This window comes from Cebidichthys violaceus, unplaced genomic scaffold (assembly GCF_023349555.1).
Source record: "Cebidichthys violaceus isolate CVI_PGR_0920_01 unplaced genomic scaffold, fCebVio1.0.p SCAF_9, whole genome shotgun sequence".
NCBI classification, from domain to species: domain Eukaryota; kingdom Metazoa; phylum Chordata; class Actinopteri; order Perciformes; family Stichaeidae; genus Cebidichthys; species Cebidichthys violaceus.
Genome location: NW_027176975.1, coordinates 1,863,525 through 1,884,092, shown reverse-complemented (window position 1 = coordinate 1,884,092; position 20,568 = coordinate 1,863,525). Strand labels below are relative to the sequence as shown.

The window sequence follows — 20,568 nt, the reverse complement described above, 5'->3', positions numbered from 1 at the left end:
TAAGACAAATAGATTGTTGTATTGGCTGCCAGACACCAGGATAACCAAGTCGACTCCTAGTACATCAATTTCTCCTGATCTGAAATTAAGGATATTTGGAGAATGCGGGCAACGATCCCGCAACTTCTCCCATGCCAAGTGAGCGCTCTACCGTTTAAGCTAATTCCCAGGTACAGCAGACATTTTGGTAGAGCCGCCTTGCCCCCTTCATTGCACTTTTTTCTACACTTCCCATGCCTATGTAAACACTTTGGAAGGTGAGTTGGATCCGACTTTTGCTTTCAATCAAAGACGGACGAGGTGGCCGAGTGGTTAAGGCGATGGACTGCTAATCCATTGTGCTCTGCACGCGTGGGTTCGAATCCCATCCTCGTCGAAATCCGCTTTGTTTTAGTCTGCCGTGTCTACGTGGTATATGACGCTTGTCATTGGAACACTGGGCTCATATGTGAACACTGGTCTCAGATGTGACCATGAGCAAAGCAGGCCCCTAACATCTGAAATGCACACGTCTTCACCAAAGGTTCTTGAACGTGGAAGGCCTGAAAAACAGGAAAATTGCAGAATATCTGCTTTGTTCACTATTCAGTTGGTAAACAACAGTGATCGCAATGAACAAGTTGTCGTGCGACGATAATGAAGTCCACAGTGTGTGGATGCAACTATTGCAAGACTAGCAATTGTGTTCTTAAATTTAGTCTTTCAATCTCCACTATTCACAGAAGAAACCAAACTCATCTGGAGAATGTGGGCATCGATCCCACTACCTCTCGCATGCTAAGCAAGCGCTCTACCATTTGAGCTAATTCCCCTCTGAAGAGAACATGTGGATAGAATCGCCGTTGCTCGTCTCCTCCTCCCCTCCATATAATGCTTTTCAAAACTTTAGAGGCCCATGAAAACATGCTAGAAGGTCGCCTGGAACTTAATTCTGCCATAAAATGCAGGATACAAAAGACGAGGTGGCCGAGTGTTTAGGGTGATGGACTGCTAATCCCTTGTGTTCTCCATAGACTGAACCGTGCAGTGAGACGAAAAGGGTGATTTTTTGTCTGTAAGTCTTCACACATTTTATTGAAGAAAACATCTGAACTGGAGATTACAATGTAAACTCACAGGGGAGTCTGTTGAAATGGTAAAGCACATGGTGCTTGTGCTACGACAAGACTTGCTGAATTAAGACAAATAGATTGTTGTATTGGCTGCCAGACACCAGGATAACCAAGTCGACTCCTAGTACATCAATTTCTCCTGATCTGAAATTAAGGATATTTGGAGAACGCGGGCAACGATCCCGCAACTTCTCCCATGCCAAGTGAGCGCTCTACCGTTTAAGCTAATTCCCAGGTACAGCAGACATTTTGGTAGAGCCGCCTTGCCCACTTCATTGCACTTTTTTCTACACTTCCCATGCCTATGTAAACACTTTGGAAGGTGAGTTGGATCGGACTTTTGCTTTCAATCAAAGACGGACGAGGTGGCCGAGTGGTTAACGCGATGGACTGCTAATCCATTGTGCTCTGCACGCGTGGGTTCAAATCCCATCCTCGTCGAAATCCGCTTTGTTTTAGTCTGCCGTGTCTACGTGGTATATGACGCTTGTCATTGGAACACTGGGCTCATATGTGAACACTGGTCTCAGATGTGACCATGAGCAAAGCAGGCCCCTAACATCTGAAATGCACACGTCTTCACCAAAGGTTCTAGAACGTGGAAGGCCTGAAAAACAGGAAAATTGCAGAATATCTGCTTTGTTCACTATGCAGTTGGTAAACAACAGTGATCGCAATGAACAAGTCGTCGTGCGACGATAATGAAGTCCACAGTGTGTGGATGCAACTGTTGCAAGACTAGCAATTGTGTTCTTAAACTTAGTCTTTCTATCTCCACTATTCACAGAAGAAACCAAACTCATCTGGAGAATGTGGGCATCGATCCCACTACCTCTCGCATGCGAAGCAAGCGCTCTACCATTTGAGCTAATTCCCCTCTGAAGAGAACATGTGGATAGAATCGCCGTTGCTCGTCTCCTCCTCCCCTCCATATAATGCTTTTCAAAACTTTAGAGGCCCATGAAAACATGCTAGAAGGTCGCCTGGAACTTAATTCTGCCATAAAATGCAGGATACAAAAGACGAGGTGGCCGAGTGTTTAGGGTGATGGACTGCTAATCCCTTGTGTTCTCCATAGACTGAACCGTGCAGTGAGACGAAAAGGGTGATTTTTTGTCTGTAAGTCTTCACACATTTTATTGAAGAAAACATCTGAACTGGAGATTACAATGTAAACTCACAGGGGAGTCTGTTGAAATGGTAAAGCACATGGTGCTTGTGCTACGACAAGACTTGCTGAATTAAGACAAATAGATTGTTGTATTGGCTGCCAGACACCAGGATAACCAAGTCGACTCCTAGTACATCAATTTCTCCTGATCTGAAATTAAGGATATTTGGAGAATGCGGGCAACGATCCCGCAACTTCTCCCATGCCAAGTGAGCGCTCTACCGTTTAAGCTAATTCCCAGGTACAGCAGACATTTTGGTAGAGCCGCCTTGCCCCCTTCATTGCACTTTTTTCTACACTTCCCATGCCTATGTAAACACTTTGGAAGGTGAGTTGGATCCGACTTTTGCTTTCAATCAAAGACGGACGAGGTGGCCGAGTGGTTAAGGCGATGGACTGCTAATCCATTGTGCTCTGCACGCGTGGGTTCGAATCCCATCCTCGTCGAAATCCGCTTTGTTTTAGTCTGCCGTGTCTACGTGGTATATGACGCTTGTCATTGGAACACTGGGCTCATATGTGAACACTGGTCTCAGATGTGACCATGAGCAAAGCAGGCCCCTAACATCTGAAATGCACACGTCTTCACCAAAGGTTCTTGAACGTGGAAGGCCTGAAAAACAGGAAAATTGCAGAATATCTGCTTTGTTCACTATTCAGTTGGTAAACAACAGTGATCGCAATGAACAAGTTGTCGTGCGACGATAATGAAGTCCACAGTGTGTGGATGCAACTATTGCAAGACTAGCAATTGTGTTCTTAAATTTAGTCTTTCAATCTCCACTATTCACAGAAGAAACCAAACTCATCTGGAGAATGTGGGCATCGATCCCACTACCTCTCGCATGCTAAGCAAGCGCTCTACCATTTGAGCTAATTCCCCTCTGAAGAGAACATGTGGATAGAATCGCCGTTGCTCGTCTCCTCCTCCCCTCCATATAATGCTTTTCAAAACTTTAGAGGCCCATGAAAACATGCTAGAAGGTCGCCTGGAACTTAATTCTGCCATAAAATGCAGGATACAAAAGACGAGGTGGCCGAGTGTTTAGGGTGATGGACTGCTAATCCCTTGTGTTCTCCATAGACTGAACCGTGCAGTGAGACGAAAAGGGTGATTTTTTGTCTGTAAGTCTTCACACATTTTATTGAAGAAAACATCTGAACTGGAGATTACAATGTAAACTCACAGGGGAGTCTGTTGAAATGGTAAAGCACATGGTGCTTGTGCTACGACAAGACTTGCTGAATTAAGACAAATAGATTGTTGTATTGGCTGCCAGACACCAGGATAACCAAGTCGACTCCTAGTACATCAATTTCTCCTGATCTGAAATTAAGGATATTTGGAGAACGCGGGCAACGATCCCGCAACTTCTCCCATGCCAAGTGAGCGCTCTACCGTTTAAGCTAATTCCCAGGTACAGCAGACATTTTGGTAGAGCCGCCTTGCCCACTTCATTGCACTTTTTTCTACACTTCCCATGCCTATGTAAACACTTTGGAAGGTGAGTTGGATCGGACTTTTGCTTTCAATCAAAGACGGACGAGGTGGCCGAGTGGTTAACGCGATGGACTGCTAATCCATTGTGCTCTGCACGCGTGGGTTCAAATCCCATCCTCGTCGAAATCCGCTTTGTTTTAGTCTGCCGTGTCTACGTGGTATATGACGCTTGTCATTGGAACACTGGGCTCATATGTGAACACTGGTCTCAGATGTGACCATGAGCAAAGCAGGCCCCTAACATCTGAAATGCACACGTCTTCACCAAAGGTTCTAGAACGTGGAAGGCCTGAAAAACAGGAAAATTGCAGAATATCTGCTTTGTTCACTATGCAGTTGGTAAACAACAGTGATCGCAATGAACAAGTCGTCGTGCGACGATAATGAAGTCCACAGTGTGTGGATGCAACTGTTGCAAGACTAGCAATTGTGTTCTTAAACTTAGTCTTTCTATCTCCACTATTCACAGAAGAAACCAAACTCATCTGGAGAATGTGGGCATCGATCCCACTACCTCTCGCATGCGAAGCAAGCGCTCTACCATTTGAGCTAATTCCCCTCTGAAGAGAACATGTGGATAGAATCGCCGTTGCTCGTCTCCTCCTCCCCTCCATATAATGCTTTTCAAAACTTTAGAGGCCCATGAAAACATGCTAGAAGGTCGCCTGGAACTTAATTCTGCCATAAAATGCAGGATACAAAAGACGAGGTGGCCGAGTGTTTAGGGTGATGGACTGCTAATCCCTTGTGTTCTCCATAGACTGAACCGTGCAGTGAGACGAAAAGGGTGATTTTTTGTCCGTAAGTCTTCACACATTTTATTGAAGAAAACATCTGAACTGGAGATTACAATGTAAACTCACAGGGGAGTCTGTTGAAATGGTAAAGCACATGGTGCTTGTGCTACGACAAGACTTGCTGAATTAAGACAAATAGATTGTTGTATTGGCTGCCAGACACCAGGATAACCAAGTCGACTCCTAGTACATCAATTTCTCCTGATCTGAAATTAAGGATATTTGGAGAATGCGGGCAACGATCCCGCAACTTCTCCCATGCCAAGTGAGCGCTCTACCGTTTAAGCTAATTCCCAGGTACAGCAGACATTTTGGTAGAGCCGCCTTGCCCACTTCATTGCACTTTTTTCTACACTTCCCATGCCTATGTAAACACTTTGGAAGGTGAGTTGGATCGGACTTTTGCTTTCAATCAAAGACGGACGAGGTGGCCGAGTGGTTAAGGCGATGGACTGCTAATCCATTGTGCTCTGCACGCGTGGGTTCGAATCCCATCCTCGTCGAAGTCCTCTTTGTTTTAGTCTGCCGTGTCTACGTGGTATATGACGCTTGTCATTGGAGCACTGGGCTCAGATGTGAACACTGATCTCAGATGTGACCATGAGCAAAGCAGGCCCCTAACATCTGAAATGCACACGTCTTCACCAGAGGTTCTAGAACGTGGAAGGCCTGAAAAACAGGAAAATTGCAGAATATCTGCTTTGTTCACTATTCAGTTGGTAAACAACAGTGATCGCAATGAACAAGTCATCGTGCGACGATAATGAAGTCCACAGTGTGTGGATGCAACTATTGCAAGACTAGCAATTGTGTTCTTAAATTTAGTCCTTCTATCTCCACTATTCACAGAAGAAACCAAACTCATCTGGAGAGTGTGGGCATCGATCCCACTACCTCTCGCATGCTAAGCCAGCGCTCTACCATTTGAGCTAATTCCCCTCTGAAGAGAACATGTGGGTAGAATCGCCGTTGCTCGTCTCCTCCTCCCCTCCATATAATGCTTTTCAAAACTTTAGAGGCCCATGAAAACATGCTAGAAGGTCGCCTGGAACTTAATTCTGCCATAAAATGCAGGATACAAAAAGACGAGGTAGCCGAGTGTTTAGGGTGATGGACTGCTAATCCATTGTGCTCTGCACGCGTGGGTTCGAATCCCATCCTCGTCGAAATCCGCTTTGTTTTAGTCTGCCGTGTCTACGTGGTATATGACGCTTGTCATTGGAACACTGGGCTCATATGTGAACACTGGTCTCAGATGTGACCATGAGCAAAGCAGGCCCCTAACATCTGAAATGCACACGTCTTCACCAAAGGTTCTTGAACGTGGAAAGCCTGAAAAACAGGAAAATTGCAGAATATCTGCTTTGTTCACTATTCAGTTGGTAAACAACAGTGATCGCAATGAACAAGTTGTCGTGCGACGATAATGAAGTCCACAGTGTGTGGATGCAACTATTGCAAGACTAGCAATTGTGTTCTTAAATTTAGTCTTTCAATCTCCACTATTCACAGAAGAAACCAAACTCATCTGGAGAATGTGGGCATCGATCCCACTACCTCTCGCATGCTAAGCAAGCGCTCTACCATTTGAGCTAATTCCCCTCTGAAGAGAACATGTGGATAGAATCGCCGTTGCTCGTCTCCTCCTCCCCTCCATATAATGCTTTTCAAAACTTTAGAGGCCCATGAAAACATGCTAGAAGGTCGCCTGGAACTTAATTCTGCCATAAAATGCAGGATACAAAAGACGAGGTGGCCGAGTGTTTAGGGTGATGGACTGCTAATCCCTTGTGTTCTCCATAGACTGAACCGTGCAGTGAGACGAAAAGGGTGATTTTTTGTCTGTAAGTCTTCACACATTTTATTGAAGAAAACATCTGAACTGGAGATTACAATGTAAACTCACAGGGGAGTCTGTTGAAATGGTAAAGCACATGGTGCTTGTGCTACGACAAGACTTGCTGAATTAAGACAAATAGATTGTTGTATTGGCTGCCAGACACCAGGATAACCAAGTCGACTCCTAGTACATCAATTTCTCCTGATCTGAAATTAAGGATATTTGGAGAACGCGGGCAACGATCCCGCAACTTCTCCCATGCCAAGTGAGCGCTCTACCGTTTAAGCTAATTCCCAGGTACAGCAGACATTTTGGTAGAGCCGCCTTGCCCACTTCATTGCACTTTTTTCTACACTTCCCATGCCTATGTAAACACTTTGGAAGGTGAGTTGGATCGGACTTTTGCTTTCAATCAAAGACGGACGAGGTGGCCGAGTGGTTAACGCGATGGACTGCTAATCCATTGTGCTCTGCACGCGTGGGTTCAAATCCCATCCTCGTCGAAATCCGCTTTGTTTTAGTCTGCCGTGTCTATGTGGTATATGACGCTTGTCATTGGAACACTGGGCTCATATGTGAACACTGGTCTCAGATGTGACCATGAGCAAAGCAGGCCCCTAACATCTGAAATGCACACGTCTTCACCAAAGGTTCTAGAACGTGGAAGGCCTGAAAAACAGGAAAATTGCAGAATATCTGCTTTGTTCACTATTCAGTTGGTAAACAACAGTGATCGCAATGAACAAGTCGTCGTGCGACGATAATGAAGTCCACAGTGTGTGGATGCAACTATTGCAAGACTAGCAATTGTGTTCTTAAATTTAGTCTTTCTATCTCCACTATTCACAGAAGAAACCAAACTCATCTGGAGAATGTGGGCATCGATCCCACTACCTCTCGCATGCTAAGCGAGCGCTATACCATTTGAGCTAATTCCCCTCTGAAGAGAACATGTGGGTAGAATCGCCGTTGCTCGTCTCCTCCTCCCCTCCATATAATGCTTTTCAAAACTTTAGAGGCCCATGACAACATGCTAGAAGGTCGCCTGGAACTTAATTCTGCCATAAAATGCAGGATACAAAAAGACGAGGTAGCCGAGTGTTTAGGGTGATGGACTGCTAATCCATTGTGCTCTGCACGCGTGGGTTCGAATCCCATCCTCGTCGAATTCCGCTTCGTTTTAGTCTGCCGTGTCTATGTGGTATATGACACTTGTCATTGGAACACTGGGCTCAGATGTGAACACTGGGCTCAGATGTGACCATGAGCAAAGCAGGCCCCTAACACCTGAAATGCACACGTCTTCACCAAAGGTTCTAGAACGTGGAAGGCCTGAAAAACAAGAAAATTGCAGAATATCTGCTTTGTTCACTATGCAGTTGGTAAACAACAGTGATCTCAATGAACAAGTCGTCGTGCGACGATAATGAAGTTCACAGTCTGTGGATGCAACTGTTGCAAGACTAGCAATTGTGTTCTTAAACTTAGTCTTTCTATCTCCACTATTCACAGAAGAAACCAAACTCATCTGGAGAATGTGGGCATCGATCCCACTACCTCTCGCATGCGAAGCAAGCGCTCTACCATTTGAGCTAATTCCCCTCTGAAGAGAACATGTGGATAGAATCGCCGTTGCTCGTCTCCTCCTCCCCTCCATATAATGCTTTTCAAAACTTTAGAGGCCCATGAAAACATGCTAGAATGTCGCCTGGAACTTAATTCTGCCATAAAATGCAGGATACAAAAGACGAGGTGGCCGAGTGTTTAGGGTGATGGACTGCTAATCCCTTGTGTTCTCCATAGACTGAACCGTGCAGTGAGACGAAAAGGGTGATTTTTTGTCCGTTAGTCTTCACACATTTTATTGAAGAAAACATCTGAACTGGAGATTACAATGTAAACTCACAGGGGAGTCTGTTGAAATGGTAAAGCACATGGTGCTTGTGCTACGACAAGACTTGCTGAATTAAGACAAATAGATTGTTGTATTGGCTGCCAGACACCAGGATAACCAAGTCGACTCCTAGTACATCAATTTCTCCTGATCTGAAATTAAGGATATTTGGAGAATGCGGGCAACGATCCCGCAACTTCTCCCATGCCAAGTGAGCGCTCTACCGTTTAAGCTAATTCCCAGGTACAGCAGACATTTTGGTAGAGCCGCCTTGCCCACTTCATTGCACTTTTTTCTACACTTCCCATGCCTATGTAAACACTTTGGAAGGTGAGTTGGATCGGACTTTTGCTTTCAATCAAAGACGGACGAGGTGGCCGAGTGGTTAAGGCGATGGACTGCTAATCCATTGTGCTCTGCACGCGTGGGTTCGAATCCCATCCTCGTCGAAGTCCTCTTTGTTTTAGTCTGCCGTGTCTACGTGGTATATGACGCTTGTCATTGGAGCACTGGGCTCAGATGTGAACACTGATCTCAGATGTGACCATGAGCAAAGCAGGCCCCTAACATCTGAAATGCACACGTCTTCACCAGAGGTTCTAGAACGTGGAAGGCCTGAAAAACAGGAAAATTGCAGAATATCTGCTTTGTTCACTATTCAGTTGGTAAACAACAGTGATCGCAATGAACAAGTCATCGTGCGACGATAATGAAGTCCACAGTGTGTGGATGCAACTATTGCAAGACTAGCAATTGTGTTCTTAAATTTAGTCCTTCTATCTCCACTATTCACAGAAGAAACCAAACTCATCTGGAGAATGTGGGCATCGATCCCACTACCTCTCGCATGCTAAGCCAGCGCTCTACCATTTGAGCTAATTCCCCTCTGAAGAGAACATGTGGGTAGAATCGCCGTTGCTCGTCTCCTCCTCCCCTCCATATAATGCTTTTCAAAACTTTAGAGGCCCATGAAAACATGCTAGAAGGTCGCCTGGAACTTAATTCTGCCATAAAATGCAGGATACAAAAAGACGAGGTAGCCGAGTGTTTAGGGTGATGGACTGCTAATCCATTGTGCTCTGCACGCGTGGGTTCGAATCCCATCCTCGTCGAATTCCGCTTCGTTTTAGTCTGCCGTGTCTATGTGGTATATGACACTTGTCATTGGAACACTGGGCTCAGATGTGAACACTGGGCTCAGATGTGACCATGAGCAAAGCAGGCCCCTAACACCTGAAATGCACACGTCTTCACCAAAGGTTCTAGAACGTGGAAGGCCTGAAAAACAAGAAAATTGCAGAATATCTGCTTTGTTCACTATTCAGTTGGTAAACAACAGTGATCTCAATGAACAAGTCGTCGTGCGACGATAATGAAGTTCACAGTCTGTGGATGCAACTGTTGCAAGACTAGCAATTGTGTTCTTAAATTCAGTCTTTCTATCTCCACTATTCACAGAAGAAACCAAACTCATCTGGAGAATGTGGGCATCGATCCCACTACCTCTCGCATGCGAAGCAAGCGCTCTACCATTTGAGCTAATTCCCCTCTGAAGAGAACATGTGGATAGAATCGCCGTTGCTCGTCTCCTCCTCCCCTCCATATAATGCTTTTCAAAACTTTAGAGGCCCATGAAAACATGCTAGAAGGTCGCCTGGAACTTAATTCTGCCATAAAATGCAGGATACAAAAGACGAGGTGGCCGAGTGGTTAACGCGATGGACTGCTAATCCCTTGTGTTCTCCATAGACTGAACCGTGCAGTGAGACGAAAAGGGTGATTTTTTGTCTGTAAGTCTTCACACATTTTATTGAAGAAAACATCTGAACTGGAGATTACAATGTAAACTCACAGGGGAGTCTGTTGAAATGGTAAAGCACATGATGCTTGTGCTACGACAAGACTTGCTGAATTAAGACAAATAGATTGTTGTATTGGCTGCCAGACACCAGGATAACCAAGTCGACTCCTAGTACATCAATTTCTCCTGATCTGAAATTAAGGATATTTGGAGAATGCGGGCAACGATCCCGCAACTTCTCCCATGCCAAGTGAGCGCTCTACCGTTTAAGCTAATTCCCAGGTACAGCAGACATTTTGGTAGAGCCGCCTTGCCCACTTCATTGCACTTTTTTCTACACTTCCCATGCCTATGTAAACACTTTGGAAGGTGAGTTGGATCCGACTTTTGCTTTCAATCAAAGACGGACGAGGTGGCCGAGTGGTTAAGGCGATGGACTGCTAATCCATTGTGCTCTGCACGCATGGGTTCAAATCCCATCCTTGTTGAAATCCGCTTTGTTTTAGTCTGCCGTGTCTACGTGGTATATGACGCTTGTCATTGGAACACTGGGCTCATATGTGAACACTGGTCTCAGATGTGACCATGAACAAAGCAGGCCCCTAACATCTGAAATGCACACGTCTTCACCAAAGGTTCTAGAACGTGGAAGGCCTGAAAAACAGGAAAATTGCAGAATATCTGCTTTGTTCACTATTCAGTTGGTAAACAACAGTGATCGCAATGAACAAGTCGTCGTGCGACGATAATGAAGTCCACAGTGTGTGGATGCAACTATTGCAAGACTAGCAATTGTGTTCTTAAATTTAGTCTTTCAATCTCCACTATTCACAGAAGAAACCAAACTCATCTGGAGAATGTGGGCATCGATCCCACTACCTCTCGCATGCTAAGCAAGCGCTCTACCATTTGAGCTAATTCCCCTCTGAAGAGAACATGTGGATAGAATCGCCGTTGCTCGTCTCCTCCTCCCCTCCATATAATGCTTTTCAAAACTTTAGAGGCCCATGAAAACATGCTAGAAGGTCGCCTGGAACTTAATTCTGCCATAAAATGCAGGATACAAAAGACGAGGTGGCCGAGTGTTTAGGGTGATGGACTGCTAATCCCTTGTGTTCTCCATAGACTGAACCGTGCAGTGAGACGAAAAGGGTGATTTTTTGTCTGTAAGTCTTCACACATTTTATTGAAGAAAACATCTGAACTGGAGATTACAATGTAAACTCACAGGGGAGTCTGTTGAAATGGTAAAGCACATGGTGCTTGTGCTACGACAAGACTTGCTGAATTAAGACAAATAGATTGTTGTATTGGCTGCCAGACACCAGGATAACCAAGTCGACTCCTAGTACATCAATTTCTCCTGATCGGAAATTAAGGATATTTGGAGAACGCGGGCAACGATCCCGCAACTTCTCCCATGCCAAGTGAGCGCTCTACCGTTTAAGCTAATTCCCAGGTACAGCAGACATTTTGGTAGAGCCGCCTTGCCCACTTCATTGCACTTTTTTCTACACTTCCCATGCCTATGTAAACACTTTGGAAGGTGAGTTGGATCCGACTTTTGCTTTCAATCAAAGACGGAGGAGGTGGCCGAGTGGTTAACGCGATGGACTGCTAATCCATTGTGCTCGGCACGCGTGGGTTCAAATCCCATCCTCGTCGAAATCCGCTTTGTTTTAGTCTGCCGTGTCTACGTGGTATATGACGCTTGTCATTGGAACACTGGGCTCATATGTGAACACTGGTCTCAGATGTGACCATGAGCAAAGCAGGCCCCTAACATCTGAAATGCACACGTCTTCACCAAAGGTTCTAGAACGTGGAAGGCCTGAAAAACAGGAAAATTGCAGAATATCTGCTTTGTTCACTATTCAGTTGGTAAACAACAGTGATCGCAATGAACAAGTCGTCGTGCGACGATAATGAAGTCCACAGTGTGTGGATGCAACTATTGCAAGACTAGCAATTGTGTTCTTAAATTTAGTCTTTCAATCTCCACTATTCACAGAAGAAACCAAACCCATCTGGAGAATGTGGGCATCAATCCCACTACCTCTCGCATGCTAAGCGAGCGCTCTACCATTTGAGCTAATTCCCCTCTGAAGAGAACATGTGGGTAGAATCGCCGTTGCTCGTCTCCTCCTCCCCTCCATATAATGCTTTTCAAAACTTTAGAGGCCCATGAAAACATGCTAGAAGGTCGCCTGGAACTTAATTCTGCCATAAAATGCAGGATACAAAAAGACGAGGTAGCCGAGTGTTTAGGGTGATGGACTGCTAATCCATTGTGCTCTGCACGCGTGGGTTCGAATCCCATCCTCGTCGAATTCCGCTTCGTTTTAGTCTGCCGTGTCTATGTGGTATATGACACTTGTCATTGGAACACTGGGCTCAGATGTGACCATGAGCAAAGCAGGCCCCTAACACCTGAAATGCACACGTCTTCACCAAAGGTTCTAGAACGTGGAAGGCCTGAAAAACAAGAAAATTGCAGAATATCTGCTTTGTTCACTATTCAGTTGGTAAACAACAGTGATCTCAATGAACAAGTCGTCGTGCGACGATAATGAAGTTCACAGTCTGTGGATGCAACTGTTGCAAGACTAGCAATTGTGTTCTTAAATTCAGTCTTTCTATCTCCACTATTCACAGAAGAAACCAAACTCATCTGGAGAATGTGGGCATCGATCCCACTACCTCTCGCATGCTAAGCAAGCGCTCTACCATTTGAGCTAATTCCCCTCTGAAGAGAACATGTGGATAGAATCGCCGTTGCTCGTCTCCTCCTCCCCTCCATATAATGCTTTTCAAAACTTTAGAGGCCCATGAAAACATGCTAGAAGGTCGCCTGGAACTTAATTCTGCCATAAAATGCAGGATACAAAAGACGAGGTGGCCGAGTGTTTAGGGTGATGGACTGCTAATCCCTTGTGTTCTCCATAGACTGAACCGTGCAGTGAGACGAAAAGGGTGATTTTTTGTCTGTAAGTCTTCACACATTTTATTGAAGAAAACATCTGAACTGGAGATTACAATGTAAACTCACAGGGGAGTCTGTTGAAATGGTAAAGCACATGGTGCTTGTGCTACGACAAGACTTGCTGAATTAAGACAAATAGATTGTTGTATTGGCTGCCAGACACCAGGATAACCAAGTCGACTCCTAGTACATCAATTTCTCCTGATCTGAAATTAAGGATATTTGGAGAATGCGGGCAACGATCCCGCAACTTCTCCCATGCCAAGTGAGCGCTCTACCGTTTAAGCTAATTCCCAGGTACAGCAGACATTTTGGTAGAGCCGCCTTGCCCACTTCATTGCACTTTTTTCTACACTTCCCATGCCTATGTAAACACTTTGGAAGGTGAGTTGGATCGGACTTTTGCTTTCGATCAAAGACGGACGAGGTGGCCGAGTGGTTAAGGCGATGGACTGCTAATCCATTGTGCTCTGCACGCGTGGGTTCGAATCCCATCCTCGTCGAAGTCCTCTTTGTTTTAGTCTGCCGTGTCTACGTGGTATATGACGCTTGTCATTGGAGCACTGGGCTCAGATGTGAACACTGATCTCAGATGTGACCATGAGCAAAGCAGGCCCCTAACATCTGAAATGCACACGTCTTCACCAGAGGTTCTAGAACGTGGAAGGCCTGAAAAACAGGAAAATTGCAGAATATCTGCTTTGTTCACTATTCAGTTGGTAAACAACAGTGATCGCAATGAACAAGTCGTCGTGCGACGATAATGAAGTCCACAGTGTGTGGATGCAACTATTGCAAGACTAGCAATTGTGTTCTTAAATTTAGTCTTTCTATCTCCACTATTCACAGAAGAAACCAAACTCATCTGGAGAATGTGGGCATCGATCCCACTACCTCTCGCATGCTAAGCGAGCGCTCTACCATTTGAGCTAATTCCCCTCTGAAGAGAACATGTGGGTAGAATCGCCGTTGCTCGTCTCCTCCTCCCCTCCATATAATGCTTTTCAAAACTTTAGAGGCCCATGACAACATGCTAGAAGGTCGCCTGGAACTTAATTCTGCCATAAAATGCAGGATACAAAAAGACGAGGTAGCCGAGTGTTTAGGGTGATGGACTGCTAATCCATTGTGCTCTGCACGCGTGGGTTCGAATCCCATCCTCGTCGAATTCCGCTTCGTTTTAGTCTGCCGTGTCTATGTGGTATATGACACTTGTCATTGGAACACTGGGCTCAGATGTGAACACTGGGCTCAGATGTGACCATGAGCAAAGCAGGCCCCTAACACCTGAAATGCACACGTCTTCACCAAAGGTTCTAGAACGTGGAAGGCCTGAAAAACAAGAAAATTGCAGAATATCTGCTTTGTTCACTATTCAGTTGGTAAACAACAGTGATCGCAATGAACAAGTCGTCGTGCGACGATAATGAAGTTCACAGTCTGTGGATGCAACTGTTGCAAGACTAGCAATTGTGTTCTTAAATTCAGTCTTTCTATCTCCACTATTCACAGAAGAAACCAAACTCATCTGGAGAATGTGGGCATCGATCCCACTACCTCTCGCATGCTAAGCAAGCGCTCTACCATTTGAGCTAATTCCCCTCTGAAGAGAACATGTGGATAGAATCGCCGTTGCTCGTCTCCTCCTCCCCTCCATATAATGCTTTTCAAAACTTTAGAGGCCCATGAAAACATGCTAGAAGGTCGCCTGGAACTTAATTCTGCCATAAAATGCAGGATACAAAAGACGAGGTGGCCGAGTGTTTAGGGTGATGGACTGCTAATCCCTTGTGTTCTCCATAGACTGAACCGTGCAGTGAGACGAAAAGGGTGATTTTTTGTCTGTAAGTCTTCACACATTTTATTGAAGAAAACATCTGAACTGGAGATTACAATGTAAACTCACAGGGGAGTCTGTTGAAATGGTAAAGCACATGGTGCTTGTGCTACGACAAGACTTGCTGAATTAAGACAAATAGATTGTTGTATTGGCTGCCAGACACCAGGATAACCAAGTCGACTCCTAGTACATCAATTTCTCCTGATCTGAAATTAAGGATATTTGGAGAATGCGGGCAACGATCCCGCAACTTCTCCCATGCCAAGTGAGCGCTCTACCGTTTAAGCTAATTCCCAGGTACAGCAGACATTTTGGTAGAGCCGCCTTGCCCACTTCATTGCACTTTTTTCTACACTTCCCATGCCTATGTAAACACTTTGGAAGGTGAGTTGGATCGGACTTTTGCTTTCGATCAAAGACGGACGAGGTGGCCGAGTGGTTAAGGCGATGGACTGCTAATCCATTGTGCTCTGCACGCGTGGGTTCGAATCCCATCCTCGTCGAAGTCCTCTTTGTTTTAGTCTGCCGTGTCTACGTGGTATATGACGCTTGTCATTGGAGCACTGGGCTCAGATGTGAACACTGATCTCAGATGTGACCATGAGCAAAGCAGGCCCCTAACATCTGAAATGCACACGTCTTCACCAGAGGTTCTAGAACGTGGAAGGCCTGAAAAACAGGAAAATTGCAGAATATCTGCTTTGTTCACTATTCAGTTGGTAAACAACAGTGATCGCAATGAACAAGTCGTCGTGCGACGATAATGAAGTCCACAGTGTGTGGATGCAACTATTGCAAGACTAGCAATTGTGTTCTTAAATTTAGTCTTTCTATCTCCACTATTCACAGAAGAAACCAAACTCATCTGGAGAATGTGGGCATCGATCCCACTACCTCTCGCATGCTAAGCGAGCGCTCTACCATTTGAGCTAATTCCCCTCTGAAGAGAACATGTGGGTAGAATCGCCGTTGCTCGTCTCCTCCTCCCCTCCATATAATGCTTTTCAAAACTTTAGAGGCCCATGACAACATGCTAGAAGGTCGCCTGGAACTTAATTCTGCCATAAAATGCAGGATACAAAAAGACGAGGTAGCCGAGTGTTTAGGGTGATGGACTGCTAATCCATTGTGCTCTGCACGCGTGGGTTCGAATCCCATCCTCGTCGAATTCCGCTTCGTTTTAGTCTGCCGTGTCTATGTGGTATATGACACTTGTCATTGGAACACTGGGCTCAGATGTGAACACTGGGCTCAGATGTGACCATGAGCAAAGCAGGCCCCTAACACCTGAAATGCACACGTCTTCACCAAAGGTTCTAGAACGTGGAAGGCCTGAAAAACAAGAAAATTGCAGAATATCTGCTTTGTTCACTATTCAGTTGGTAAACAACAGTGATCTCAATGAACAAGTCGTCGTGCGACGATAATGAAGTTCACAGTCTGTGGATGCAACTGTTGCAAGACTAGCAATTGTGTTCTTAAACTTAGTCTTTCTATCTCCACTATTCACAGAAGAAACCAAACTCATCTGGAGAATGTGGGCATCGATCCCACTACCTCTCGCATGCGAAGCAAGCTCTCTACCATTTGAGCTAATTCCCCTCTGAAGAGAACATGTGGATAGAATCGCCGTTGCTCGTCTCCTCCTCCCCTCCATATAATGCTTTTCAAAACTTTAGAGGCCCATGAAAACATGCTAGAAGGTCGCCTGGAACTTAATTCTGCCATAAAATGCAGGATACAAAAGACGAGGTGGCCGAGTGTTTAGGGTGATGGACTGCTAATCCCTTGTGTTCTCCATAGACTGAACCGTGCAGTGAGACGAAAAGGGTGATTTTTTGTCCGTAAGTCTTCACACATTTTATTGAAGAAAACATCTGAACTGGAGATTACAATGTAAACTCACAGGGGAGTCTGTTGAAATGGTAAAGCACATGGTGCTTGTGCTACGACAAGACTTGCTGAATTAAGACAAATAGATTGTTGTATTGGCTGCCAGACACCAGGATAACCAAGTCGACTCCTAGTACATCAATTTCTCCTGATCTGAAATTAAGGATATTTGGAGAATGCGGGCAACGATCCCGCAACTTCTCCCATGCCAAGTGAGCGCTCTACCGTTAAAGCTAATTCCCAGGTACAGCAGACATTTTGGTAGAGCCGCCTTGCCCACTTCATTGCACTTTTTTCTACACTTCCCATGCCTATGTAAACACTTTGGAAGGTGAGTTGGATCGGACTTTTGCTTTCAATCAAAGACGGACGAGGTGGCCGAGTGGTTAAGGCGATGGACTGCTAATCCATTGTGCTCTGCACGCGTGGGTTCGAATCCCATCCTCGTCGAAGTCCTCTTTGTTTTAGTCTGCCGTGTCTACGTGGTATATGACGCTTGTCATTGGAGCACTGGGCTCAGATGTGAACACTGATCTCAGATGTGACCATGAGCAAAGCAGGCCCCTAACATCTGAAATGCACACGTCTTCACCAGAGGTTCTAGAACGTGGAAGGCCTGAAAAACAGGAAAATTGCAGAATATCTGCTTTGTTCACTATTCAGTTGGTAAACAACAGTGATCGCAATGAACAAGTCATCGTGCGACGATAATGAAGTCCACAGTGTGTGGATGCAACTATTGCAAGACTAGCAATTGTGTTCTTAAATTTAGTCCTTCTATCTCCACTATTCACAGAAGAAACCAAACTCATCTGGAGAATGTGGGCATCGATCCCACTACCTCTCGCATGCTAAGCCAGCGCTCTACCATTTGAGCTAATTCCCCTCTGAAGAGAACATGTGGGTAGAATCGCCGTTGCTCGTCTCCTCCTCCCCTCCATATAATGCTTTTCAAAACTTTAGAGGCCCATGAAAACATGCTAGAAGGTCGCCTGGAACTTAATTCTGCCATAAAATGCAGGATACAAAAAGACGAGGTAGCCGAGTGTTTAGGGTGATGGACTGCTAATCCATTGTGCTCTGCACGCGTGGGTTCGAATCCCATCCTCGTCGAATTCCGCTTCGTTTTAGTCTGCCGTGTCTATGTGGTATATGACACTTGTCATTGGAACACTGGGCTCAGATGTGAACACTGGGCTCAGATGTGACCATGAGCAAAGCAGGCCCCTAACACCTGAAATGCACACGTCTTCACCAAAGGTTCTAGAACGTGGAAGGCCTGAAAAACAAGAAAATTGCAGAATATCTGCTTTGTTCACTATTCAGTTGGTAAACAACAGTGATCTCAATGAACAAGTCGTCGTGCGACGATAATGAAGTTCACAGTCTGTGGATGCAACTGTTGCAAGACTAGCAATTGTGTTCTTAAATTCAGTCTTTCTATCTCCACTATTCACAGAAGAAACCAGACTCATCTGGAGAATGTGGGCATCGATCCCACTACCTCTCGCATGCGAAGCAAGCGCTCTACCATTTGAGCTAATTCCCCTCTGAAGAGAACATGTGGATAGAATCGCCGTTGCTCGTCTCCTCCTCCCCTCCATATAATGCTTTTCAAAACTTTAGAGGCCCATGAAAACATGCTAGAAGGTCGCCTGGAACTTAATTCTGCCATAAAATGCAGGATACAAAAAGACGAGGTAGTCGAGTGTTTAGGGTGATGGACTGCTAATCCATTGTGCTCTGCACGCGTGGGTTCGAATCCCATCCTCGTCGAATTCCGCTTCGTTTTAGTCTGCCGTGTCTATGTGGTATATGACGCTTGTCATTGGAACACTGGGCTCAGATGTGAACACTGGGCTCAGATGTGACCATGAGCAAAGCAGGCCCCTAACACCTGAAATGCACACGTCTTCACCAAAGGTTCTAGAACGTGGAAGGCCTGAAAAACAGGAAAATTGCAGAATATCTGCTTTGTTCACTACTCAGTTGGTAAACAACAGTGATCGCAATGAACAAGTTGTCGTGTGACGAGACTGAAGTCCACAGTCTGTGGATGCAACTGTTGCAAGACTAGCAATTGTGTTCTTAAATTTAGTCTTTCTATCTCCACTATTCACAGATGAAACCAAACTCATCTGGAGAATGTGGGCATCGATCCCACTACCTCTTGCATGCTAAGCGAGCGCTCTACCATTTCAGCTCATTCCCCTCTGAAGAGAACATGTGGGTAGAATCGTCATTCCTCCCCTCTTCCTCCCCTCCATATAACGCTTTTCAAAACCGATCGAAAATGCAGGATACAAAAGACAAATCCTTGTTAATTTTTCTTTGTTCTATTGTTTCTTGTTCCGGACTTTTAGGTGCTCTGGAGTGGCATGTTTAATTGATATCTAACTTCAATTAAAACAACCAATGGTCTCTGTAAAGGAAACTGTCGGAAAAGTGTCATTTCCTGCTTTTTGAGTTTTGTTATTTAATGAAAATTATCAAATCGGGGGTTTTATCGGAATTTAAATCAAAATGAAAAGAATGACGATGAAATACCTGAAGGACTAAAATCAACGACGATGACGACCATTTACTGTCAGTGTAAAATAACAGCAGACCTGTGGCGTGGCGCTCCACTCACACTGGTTTCCTATTTGTCCTGATCTGAAACATAAACACTGCGCTTCACATTATTTGTGAAAGAAGGCCCGGTGGGGCGTCAGAGGCTATTTGTTACTGAATCAAAAGGAAGCCCCCGTGTTTTTTCAGATGCGTGCAGGAAGTCTCGCTGTACATTTCCCACACTAACCCGCCGTGTGTGTTTAGACCGAGGGGTCACCACGGGACCCGAGCTCTCCAAGACCAGTCCTCACGTTTCACTGCCACAAAGATCCAGATCAACAAGTGACTCTCAGCTCTGCACTAGAAGAGCTTTGGTAGAAGTTCTCTCAGTGATGCTGCAGGTTTGCTGTTTACCCAAATGAATATTACCGTCGGGGGGGTCACCGGCAGGAAATCTTTTCTTCTGTCAGACCGTCATCATTTTCTATCAAGTAATGGTCGCTGGGTTCAACAGTTTTCTCTACTATTTATTTATTTAGCTTTTGATAAAGGGGATTAAAACAATATTACTTCTTTCAACATTGTTCAATATTGAATATTTTAATGTTCTAATGTTTCTAATGTTTCTAATGTTTCCAATGTTTCCAATGTTTCCAATGTTTCTAATGTTTCCAATGTTTCCAATGTTTCTAATGTTTCTAATGTTTCTAATGTTTCCAATGTTTCCAATGTTTCTAATGTTTCCAATGTTTCCAATGTTTCCAATGTTTCTAATGTTTCCAATGTTTCCAATGTTTCCAATGTTTCTGTTTCCAATGTTTCTAATGTTTCCAATGTTTCTAATGTTTCTAATGTTTCTAATGTTTCCAATGTTTCTAATGTTTCCAATGTTTCTAATGTTTCTAATGTTTCCAATGTTTCCAATGTTTCTAATCTTTCTAATGTTTCCAATGTTTCAAATGTTTCTATTTGGCACTGGTGTTAGTATTACTTCTTATACACTTCATATTTTTACTCTTGTATTTAAACTTGTGTTGTTCTAATGTACTTCTTATAATTGATATGATTTTTTTTACTTTATTTATTTACCTTACTGTTATTGCTATTCAATTTGCACTGGTGTCAGTATTACTTCTTTTACACTTCATATTTTTTTACTCTGTTGTTCATATATGTTCATATT

At 44.6% G+C, this 20,568-nt stretch overlaps 22 non-coding genes across 22 annotated transcripts; 20 read left to right on the top strand and 2 right to left on the bottom strand.

The window, feature by feature from the left end:
• The first annotated feature begins 294 nt into the window (after nucleotides 1-294).
• On the top strand, nucleotides 295-376 carry trnas-gcu (transfer RNA serine (anticodon GCU)). Its single transcript has one exon. It is a non-coding gene; the product is annotated as a tRNA-Ser (tRNA).
• A 1,095-nt stretch (nucleotides 377-1,471) lies between these two features.
• On the top strand, nucleotides 1,472-1,553 carry trnas-gcu (transfer RNA serine (anticodon GCU)). The gene has a single exon. It is a non-coding gene; the product is annotated as a tRNA-Ser (tRNA).
• Nucleotides 1,554-2,648: 1,095 nt separating this feature from the next.
• trnas-gcu (transfer RNA serine (anticodon GCU)) lies at nucleotides 2,649-2,730 on the top strand. Its single transcript has one exon. It is a non-coding gene; the product is annotated as a tRNA-Ser (tRNA).
• Nucleotides 2,731-3,825: 1,095 nt separating this feature from the next.
• On the top strand, nucleotides 3,826-3,907 carry trnas-gcu (transfer RNA serine (anticodon GCU)). Its single transcript has one exon. It is a non-coding gene; the product is annotated as a tRNA-Ser (tRNA).
• Nucleotides 3,908-5,002: 1,095 nt separating this feature from the next.
• On the top strand, nucleotides 5,003-5,084 carry trnas-gcu (transfer RNA serine (anticodon GCU)). The gene has a single exon. It is a non-coding gene; the product is annotated as a tRNA-Ser (tRNA).
• A 581-nt stretch (nucleotides 5,085-5,665) lies between these two features.
• On the top strand, nucleotides 5,666-5,747 carry trnas-gcu (transfer RNA serine (anticodon GCU)). Its single transcript has one exon. It is a non-coding gene; the product is annotated as a tRNA-Ser (tRNA).
• Nucleotides 5,748-6,842: 1,095 nt separating this feature from the next.
• On the top strand, nucleotides 6,843-6,924 carry trnas-gcu (transfer RNA serine (anticodon GCU)). Its single transcript has one exon. It is a non-coding gene; the product is annotated as a tRNA-Ser (tRNA).
• A 581-nt stretch (nucleotides 6,925-7,505) lies between these two features.
• trnas-gcu (transfer RNA serine (anticodon GCU)) lies at nucleotides 7,506-7,587 on the top strand. The gene has a single exon. It is a non-coding gene; the product is annotated as a tRNA-Ser (tRNA).
• Nucleotides 7,588-8,682: 1,095 nt separating this feature from the next.
• Nucleotides 8,683-8,764, top strand: trnas-gcu (transfer RNA serine (anticodon GCU)). Its single transcript has one exon. It is a non-coding gene; the product is annotated as a tRNA-Ser (tRNA).
• A 581-nt stretch (nucleotides 8,765-9,345) lies between these two features.
• On the top strand, nucleotides 9,346-9,427 carry trnas-gcu (transfer RNA serine (anticodon GCU)). Its single transcript has one exon. It is a non-coding gene; the product is annotated as a tRNA-Ser (tRNA).
• A 1,095-nt stretch (nucleotides 9,428-10,522) lies between these two features.
• On the top strand, nucleotides 10,523-10,604 carry trnas-gcu (transfer RNA serine (anticodon GCU)). The gene has a single exon. It is a non-coding gene; the product is annotated as a tRNA-Ser (tRNA).
• A 1,095-nt stretch (nucleotides 10,605-11,699) lies between these two features.
• trnas-gcu (transfer RNA serine (anticodon GCU)) lies at nucleotides 11,700-11,781 on the top strand. Its single transcript has one exon. It is a non-coding gene; the product is annotated as a tRNA-Ser (tRNA).
• Nucleotides 11,782-12,362: 581 nt separating this feature from the next.
• On the top strand, nucleotides 12,363-12,444 carry trnas-gcu (transfer RNA serine (anticodon GCU)). The gene has a single exon. It is a non-coding gene; the product is annotated as a tRNA-Ser (tRNA).
• A 1,076-nt stretch (nucleotides 12,445-13,520) lies between these two features.
• On the top strand, nucleotides 13,521-13,602 carry trnas-gcu (transfer RNA serine (anticodon GCU)). Its single transcript has one exon. It is a non-coding gene; the product is annotated as a tRNA-Ser (tRNA).
• Nucleotides 13,603-13,965: 363 nt separating this feature from the next.
• trnaa-agc (transfer RNA alanine (anticodon AGC)) lies at nucleotides 13,966-14,038 on the bottom strand. Its single transcript has one exon. It is a non-coding gene; the product is annotated as a tRNA-Ala (tRNA).
• A 145-nt stretch (nucleotides 14,039-14,183) lies between these two features.
• trnas-gcu (transfer RNA serine (anticodon GCU)) lies at nucleotides 14,184-14,265 on the top strand. The gene has a single exon. It is a non-coding gene; the product is annotated as a tRNA-Ser (tRNA).
• A 1,095-nt stretch (nucleotides 14,266-15,360) lies between these two features.
• Nucleotides 15,361-15,442, top strand: trnas-gcu (transfer RNA serine (anticodon GCU)). The gene has a single exon. It is a non-coding gene; the product is annotated as a tRNA-Ser (tRNA).
• Nucleotides 15,443-15,805: 363 nt separating this feature from the next.
• On the bottom strand, nucleotides 15,806-15,878 carry trnaa-agc (transfer RNA alanine (anticodon AGC)). The gene has a single exon. It is a non-coding gene; the product is annotated as a tRNA-Ala (tRNA).
• A 145-nt stretch (nucleotides 15,879-16,023) lies between these two features.
• On the top strand, nucleotides 16,024-16,105 carry trnas-gcu (transfer RNA serine (anticodon GCU)). Its single transcript has one exon. It is a non-coding gene; the product is annotated as a tRNA-Ser (tRNA).
• Nucleotides 16,106-17,200: 1,095 nt separating this feature from the next.
• On the top strand, nucleotides 17,201-17,282 carry trnas-gcu (transfer RNA serine (anticodon GCU)). Its single transcript has one exon. It is a non-coding gene; the product is annotated as a tRNA-Ser (tRNA).
• Nucleotides 17,283-17,863: 581 nt separating this feature from the next.
• Nucleotides 17,864-17,945, top strand: trnas-gcu (transfer RNA serine (anticodon GCU)). Its single transcript has one exon. It is a non-coding gene; the product is annotated as a tRNA-Ser (tRNA).
• Nucleotides 17,946-18,526: 581 nt separating this feature from the next.
• trnas-gcu (transfer RNA serine (anticodon GCU)) lies at nucleotides 18,527-18,608 on the top strand. The gene has a single exon. It is a non-coding gene; the product is annotated as a tRNA-Ser (tRNA).
• Nucleotides 18,609-20,568: the final 1,960 nt, after the last annotated feature.